The following is an 8,124-nucleotide window of genomic DNA, read 5'->3' on the forward strand; positions in this document are numbered from 1 at the left end:
TCAAAAAAAAGGAAGACAAAAAGAGATATACTCAAGGATACAAATGAAAACTACAGACAAATCAACAATTAGTTTGAAATTATTGGGATGAATATCATGCATACTTTAATCCCAATAAACATATAGAATTAGGGACCAGCAGATGGCATAATGTATGTCACTGGACTCCTATGTAGTCAACCTCAGTTCAAGTCCTGGGCCCAGTTGCTTAAAACTCATGCCAGGCACATGTATGTGTGTGCCCAAAGTCCTGAGAGAAGAATGAAGAAGGGATTGCTGTGTGGCCATCCCCCTGGGGGGTGGGGGTGATTTCTTACTTTCTGTTTCTCTGTCACGCTCTCTCTCTCTGTCTCTCTGGTGAGCACACATGCCCTATAGCAAAACTCTTATTAAATTTTTTTTTCTTTTATTGCCAGAAGGCACATGCACTTACCAGAGAGGGAGAGAGGGAGGGAGAGGGAAGGAGAGAGAGGGAGAAAGAGAGAAGGAGAGAGAGGGGGGGAGAGAGGGAGGGAGAGAGGGAGAGAGAGAGAGAGAGAGAGAGAGGGGGCGAGGAGAACGAGAGAGGGAGAGAGAGAGAGAGGGAGAGGGAGAGAGGGGGAGAGAGAGAGAGAGGGAGAGAGAGAGAGGGAGAGAGAGCACCCTGGATGGGGGCCATGATCACCCCTCGACGTCTCCACACCATCAGGACCCTGGGCATATGCACATGATGTCTCTCAAGCCGTAGGGCCCGTCCTGGAGCCACGGCCAGGCCTGTGGAGTCTGACTCCCTCCGCACTGCGTGAACGTGTTGCGCTGCAGAGCCGGTCCTGGGATGGTTTTCTTCATCTCCTTCTTGGATTGTTTACTTTTTAGGGTATAGAAATTATTGGGTGGTCTGAAAAGCCATGATACATTTTTGCCTAGAAAAACAGAAATATACGTCTTGATTTTTCTAATGACTCAATAAAATGATTTACTTTTGCTAATTTCATGTCTTGCAACTTTGCTTAATTTATTTATTAGTTTAACCGTGTTTTTGGTGGTGGTGGTTGTTTTTTAATTCCCAGGGTTTCCTACAGGTAAAATCATGTCATCTGCAAACAAAGACCATTTCACTTCCTCCTTTCAGATTTTGATCCTTTTCTTCCCTTTTCTTGCCTGACTGCTCAGGGCAGGGCTTGCACACCATACTGAAGGCAAGTGGCGAGACCGGGCAAACCTGCCTCGTTCTCGTTCCTGACCTTAGCGGAGCCATTTCCCTTTCTCCCGCCGAGATGACCTAACTGGGGGCTTCGTGTAGTCCTACTGTGTCGAGAACGGGGCTCTTGGGCTGACTTTGAGATATTTAATTTGGCAGGCACGGGTTGGGCACTGGCAAAAACAGCCCAGGATGACCAATAACAACGGAAACTCTGCATGTGGGCCTCTAGGCGCCGTTGTGTGGAGGCACCTGGGGCACACCTGTCTTGTGATCTGTGTTCTCGCAGACTTGGGATTCCAGGGGGGTACTGACAAAGGACGTGTGAGCTGTGTGACCAGGTAAGCCATGTCCCCGGGCGGTCCTTTAAAGCCAACCTGACGGTCCGCACCTGTGAGCTCCACGCACCAGCGGCCGTGATGGACGAGGCTTCTCTTCTTGAGTCCGTTGAAGAACTTGGAAAGAGGCCAGTCGCCGCTTTCCTTCTAGTACATGGTAGCTTTGAAGACCCAGGGTCTCCCAGGTTAGAGGGCTTTTCCTCTAGGCTTGAGAGAGAGGCAGGAGAAAGAAAAGTGACCGGGAAAAAGCAAAATCGTGTTCCGACGGGTCTCAGAACCCTGAGTGCAAAAATCAGACATTTAGCCAGGAAGGAGACGGGTGGTGAAGAGCCAGCGCTTTGAGGGGACCGTGTTGCACTTGGGGGCAGTAGGTTATGGTTGTTTATAGAGGTTTTTGCCTTACTAGGGAGAGAGAGAGAGACAGAGACGGTGAGAAGGAAAGTGAGAAAGCACGTCAGGGGGGATGGCCACACCTTCTCCAGTCTCCTCTCGGGATTTTGGGCACGCACGCACACACGCCCAGTGTGAATTTCAGGCTGCCAGGTTCAGGACTCGAACCTTGCTTGACCACATGGGAGTCCAGCACCTTAACACTACACCACCTGCTGGTCCTAATTTTTTTAAATGATAGGTTGACTTGGGATAAAAGGAAACAGATTTCTTTCACTTATTGGCCTACTACTTCCTGAGTGGGGGTGAGTGTGGCCGAGCCCCTGCTAGGTGGGAGCTGCAGAGCTTGGAGGGGAGAAGGCACACACACGCATCACTGCAGTCCGAGGAGAGGCAAATACCTGGAGGTGATAGAGCCAAGGCGTGCCCTGGGAGCCGTCCAGGAACGTATCCGCACCTGTGGCTCCTCGGTGATGGCCCGAGTGCGTGGTCAGAGCTCCACCGTCAGCCCTCGCAGCAGAGCTGCAGACCCACTGTGCTCTCACCCTCCACACCTCTGCCCCAGCCTGCTCTGCTCTGCTGCAGCCTCAGGTGGCCACGCCTGAGTGCACGCGTGTGAGGGAAAAGGTGCCCAGCAGACAAGCAGACGGGCCACAGAGCCTGAGAGACAGTTCGTGCAGCTCCAACACAGCTGCAGACTTAAAACAAAAATGTCAAGGGAACAGAGCGTTCCAGCTGACTTCGCTTCCTGTTGATGCGTCTCTGGGGAGGAGGGGGAGGTCTCCAGTCCTGAGTCCCCGAGTTCGAGTAGAGGGAGGGCAGGGGGCCTGGTGGGGTGAGGCGGCGTGGTCACCCGGGATTGGGTCCGTCTGCAAGGCTGTTGACACTTCCTGAGGCCACTGATGTGCCCAACCTACAGAAAAACAGGATGTTAGCTTGCAGATCTGATTGAGCCATGAGATGCAAATTCCTTCCCCACCCTGCCCCCACCCGGCTGCGCCATTCCCTTTTCTGCAGCAGAGATGCATTCTTCAGTGTGGCCTCCATCAGGGGCTGTCTGCACCCGGAGGTGTGCGGCCAGGCCTGGCACTCAGCTCACTTCACACGGCTGCGGGTTTTTTTTTTTTTTTTTTTTTTTTCCCTATAGGGAGGGTGCACTCACTGGAGATAGAGACAGGGAGAGGTAAAGTGAGAATCACTTCTCGGTGGGGATGGCCGCGCCGCAAGCCCTCTCCATTCTCCTCTTGGGATTTTGGGCACGCACGCACAGGCTCCCAGCATTTTCCCAGCCGTCAGATCCAGGACTTGAACCTAGCAGTCGGCCACGTGGGCTCTAGCTGCCTTAACCGCCTGCCACCTGACGGCTCAGATTTTCAGCCATGCTGATTAGGAGTTCTGTGCCACATCCTGGGGTGACTGCCGGAGATGAGCACCAAGTGAGGAAGTGGGAATGGTCCAGGAATTTTGCCTCCTCCAAGTACCTGTGCAATAGGGCCCTTGGTCCCCAGCCTCACCTGGCCCTTTGCCTCTGAGATCTCTGCAGGTGAGTAGCCACTTGTCTCTCGCCCTGGCTCACTCTCGCCCTGGCTCGTTCTCTTTGTTGCCACCTGTGACGGAAACAGAAAAGCAGCTCTACTCAAGTCTGACAATCTTCAAAATGCAAATGGCCCTGTGTTTACGGAGGCTCGCTCCAGGCACAGACCTTCCCAGAACATCGCAGACCGCTGCGGGCTTTCTGAAGGAGGCAGGACAGACTCGAACCTGCTGCCTGCCCAGAGGGCTGGCCCGTGGAGCAGAGCTGCAGTCCCAGTGGTGGGGCTGGCCCCTGAGGAGCCCTCCTCAGGCGCCAGCTCTTAGCTCACAGCCCTCCACCCAAAGCCCCACCACCCCTTCTCCACCCGCCTAGGTCAACTTCCTCTTCCTCGCCCCACCACCCTCAGGGCTGTCGGTCTGGCTGCACAGGGCCCAGCAGCGTCGGGTCTCAGCTGCTGCAGGACACGGTTCTGCTTCACACCTTCAGGCTCTCTCATTGCCGTCTCATAAACGGCGCTGCTGCTTACACCGTGGGCCAGGAATGGGACTGGGTAGACCAGGATGAGAAAGCTCTTTGAAAGTCTCAGAAGGGTCGTGCAGATATCTGGGTGCAGGCAGGTTAATGATGACGTGCCCCCAAAGGCTCAATCACAGAAGACTTCGACACCAGGAGCTGTGACCCGTGGTGGGCTGGAGCAAGTGAACCAGGGGGAGGCTTAGGGAAGGTCACATCCTGGGCTGGGCCAGAAAACTCCATGACATGTGTATTTATGCATTATTTCATTCCGGGTAGCTTCAGACTGATTTCCAAAACAAAGAAACACCACTCAAGACAGTAAGATTTATTCAGGAATGAGACATGAAAAACTTTCCCCTTGGGACCGGCAGGTGGCGTGGTAGTTAAGGCGCTGGACATTCCCACGTGGCTGACCACGGTTCAAGTCCTGGATCTGGCGGCTAGCTTTCTCACTTTTTTTCTCTCTCTGTGTGCTCAGTTCTAGTTCCAGACCTGGCAGCTTGCTTCCTCACTTTCCCTTTCACTCTCTCTGTCTCTCTCTGTTCAAATTAAAAAATAATAACAAATAGAATTAATTAAATAAATAAATACTTAAAAAAAAAAACTTTCCCCTTCCTTTTTTAAAATCTTTTTGGCATGCACAAGCATAAAATGCAGAATTGCACCCAAATTTAAAATTCTCAAGAATGTTGCTTAGGGGCCAGCAGATATCATGATGGTTATGTCCCTGGACTCCCACATAGTCAACTGCAGTTCGTGTCCCGGACCTGGTGGCTTAAAACTCACGCCGGGCATGTGTGCGTACATGCCCAAGATCCTGAGAGGAGAATGGAGGAGAAGGGATTGCAGTGTGGCCATCCCTCCTGATGGGTGTGGTGTGGGCGGGTGGCGATTTCTCGCTTTCTGTCTCTGTTTCTCTGGCAAGTGCACATGCCCTATAGCAAAAAAATCTCTCTCTAAAAAGAAAGAATGTTGCATAAATTCAGATAAGGAGAAATAAAGATGAGTCTTCCCTCCGAGCTTAGGCTGTGGCCAAGCAGAGAAAACGCTAAGCCGTGAGAAACCACAGCCTGGAACTGAGCAGCGGGTGTGGGACAGCGCTGTGAAGGGAGCTCTCTCTGCTGCCTGGAGCTGCCCCTGGTTCGAATCCTACCTCTGTGACAGAGTGGCCGCCGCCCCTGTCGCTGCAGTGAGATAATGACCCAGTGTGTATCACCTGACCGTGCAGTAGCGCGATGCCAGCCTTTCACGTGCACCCCTCACAGTCCTCACAACCACCCTGCACGCAAATTCTGTCTTTAACCCATTTTACAGATGAAGAAACTGGGGAGCAAAATGATTAAGTCACTGGATTAAAGCGTCAGACCTGGAGGCTTGGAAATCATGCCAGGAGTGTGGGTGTGCATGCCCAAAATCCCGAGAGGAGGATAGAGAAGGAGTTGTGGTTCACGTGCACCCCTCACAGTCCTCACAACCACCCTGCACGCAAATTCTGTCTTTAACCCATTTTACAGATGAAGAAACTGGGGAGCAAAATGATTAAGTCACTGGATTAAAGCGTCAGACCTGGAGGCTTGGAAATCATGCCAGGAGTGTGGGTGTGCATGCCCAAAATCCCGAGAGGAGGATAGAGAAGGAGTTGTGGTGTGGCCATCCTGCCCAAAATCCCGAGAGGAGGATAGAGGAGTTGTGGCGTGGCCATCCCCGCGGGGGCGGATTTCTCACTTTTCTTCTCTCTGCCGCTCTCTGAAGAGTGCCCATGCTGGAGAGTGAATGAAAAAGGTCACAGTTGGACCCCGAAAATCTGCCTTAAGACCGTCTCTGAGCGGCTGCACTGTCCCTGTGTTGTTACTGCCCGAGGCGGACACGCCAGAACCGGAGGCACAGTGAATGCTCCACCTTTCCGTGTGGGCCTAGGGCCCGCCCCTCCCCCCAGCGTGTGTTTACCCCCCAGGTTAACTCAGCACTGATCATGGAACTTGGGCGAGGGAGAATGGGACGTGCCCTCGTCAAGCTTAAGGTTTCATGGTGGGATAAAGATGGCGGACAGGCGCTTGGGAGATCACTGCTGGGAGGCAGCCCTCCTGGAGGAGGCGAGTAGGGACGGGGCTGTGATCGGGCCTGTCTTCCTGAACGAGCCTAAGCTGAGAGGAGGACCTGGCCGTGGGCACGGCAGGAGGTGCGTTCCCTGCAGAGGGATGACTCCGTCCAGGGCCTGCAGGCAGTGCAGACGGCGGAAACACCGAGCTCTGCGTGTTCTCTGCTGGGAAGAGGCCAGAGATAAGCCTGGCCGTGACCAGAGCGAGCCCTGGAGGGAGTTCGGCTTTACTATGGAGGCTAAAGATAGCTTCTGTGTGCTACGGTGAGCTCATTCCTGGGTGCACCCCCAAAGGAGAGGGGGTCAGTGTGTCAGAGAGGTCTGCACCCCGTGTTCACATAGCACTCCCCACAACAGCCACAGGACGGGGCCCACCTCGGCGTCCACCAGCAACCGAACGGGCTTACCGCGTAGCGCATCCCCACGGGAGAAATGATTCAGCCGTAACGAGACGGGACCCCGCCGTCTGAGCCAACACGGCGAGCCCCGAAGACAGCACGTCAGTGAAATAAGCCCGGCACGGAGAGTGCACGTCCTCACTCCCGTGTGAAAACCTCGGAAGCTGCCCTCTCCGAAGCGGCGACGACCACAGTGGCCACTAGGGCTCAGGGGGCGAGGGGGCCAGAGCGGCGTTGTTGGCAGACCCCCGCGGCAGTCAGGCAGGACAGGAGCGTCCAGTGACACAGTTGGCAGTGAGCGGCCGTACGCATCAGAAGGGCTAAAGCGAGTGAGTGCTGGGGTGAGGGTACCCGCTCACCCTGGGCTGACGGCTACTCGGCGTAGGAACCACACTGCACCCCGCGAGACGGCAACCCGAAATCCTGGGCAGCTGTTCTGTGTCACTTAGTTTTTGTATGTATATAAAAAGAAGTGGGACATTATCCTGAGAGCGCCTGTGGGGTAGAAAGCAGATGGGGGCGGAGGGGGGCCTGGCTGGCGGCCAGGAGAAGTGGGGCGCGTGGAGACCCAGGAGGACACAGTTCTCACCCAGAGGGGAGAGGGGAGACTGACGGAGGCAGGAGCCGCCACAGGGTGTGGCAGAGCTGGGACCGCAGCGCCCGACTGGCACAGAAGGCATCTAGGATACTTGCAGGCCCCTGTCACGAGCAGGGACAGAGGACAAGACCGTCACAAGAGGCCAGGAGAGACTGACCGGAGGGGCCGGAGTTTCCTACGGGGTCTGCAGAGTGTGCTTTCCAGAGCTGAGACACAAACAGGTCCTGCAGAAGACTTCCTGCGTACTCCTTTGGCTTCCCGTGTGCCTGTCGGTCTAGCTACTCACGAGGCTGAAGCAGGAGGGCCAGGAGTTCGAGGCCAGCATAGGCAACGTAGAGACACTGTCTCTAGAAAAAAATTTTTTTTAAATCTTTTAGAGAAAAGGGATAAGCCAGTGCAGCCAGTGGCTTGGTAGCTAAGGTGACTGGATCTCGCAGGGCTGACTGTGCAGTTCAAGCCCTGGACACATGCAGGTACATGTGCACGCATGCCTGAAACCCTGCGGGCATGGAGGAGAGGGGCTGCGGTGGGACCATCCCTCTTAGGGGGTGCTTCCTCACTTTCCCTTTCTCTCTCTCTGGCAAATTAGAAAACAAAAAAGAAAAGAAAGGAGTTGGGCTGCAGGTGTGTCTGGGCGCGAGTCTTCCTCATGATCTGCTTCGCTTGGGCGCGTCCGGTAATGGGAGACAGGCACGAGACGGCCCAGGGTGTAACCTCCAGTTTGGGACAAGGTACCAGTTCGTGTGTGTGAGTGTCTTCAGGGGCAGAGTGCAGCCTCACTAAACATCACCCCATACCCTAGAGGAGCTGTGGGGGTTACACCGCGCAAACGCGCCTTCTCAGTAAATGCCACTGCACTTACTTTCTAGGAAAAAACAGTTCATTTTCTTTGTTAAGAATAAGGGAACCAGCAGTTGGCGTAATGGCTGTGTCGCTGGACTCCCACGTAGTCGACCGCGGTTCGCGTCCTGGACCCGGTGGCTTAAAACTCATGCCAGGCGCGTGTGCGTGCGTGCGTGCCCAGGATCCCGAGAGGAGAATGGAGGAGAAGGGATTGCGGCGTGACCATCCC

At 54.6% G+C, this 8,124-nt stretch overlaps 1 long non-coding RNA gene across 1 annotated transcript; it reads right to left on the minus strand.

Annotated features, from left to right (window-relative positions):
* Window positions 1–624: 624 nt before the first annotated feature.
* On the minus strand, window positions 625–3,043 carry LOC114007569 (uncharacterized). Its single transcript, XR_003549177.1, has 3 exons — window positions 2,310–3,043; window positions 1,572–1,725; window positions 625–902 (listed from the first exon to the last, which is right to left on the minus strand). It is a non-coding gene; the product is annotated as an uncharacterized LOC114007569 (long non-coding RNA).
* Window positions 3,044–8,124: the final 5,081 nt, after the last annotated feature.

Source organism: Tupaia chinensis, unplaced genomic scaffold (assembly GCF_000334495.1).
Source record: "Tupaia chinensis unplaced genomic scaffold, TupChi_1.0 Scaffold000198_1, whole genome shotgun sequence".
In the NCBI taxonomy this organism is placed as follows: domain Eukaryota; kingdom Metazoa; phylum Chordata; class Mammalia; order Scandentia; family Tupaiidae; genus Tupaia; species Tupaia belangeri.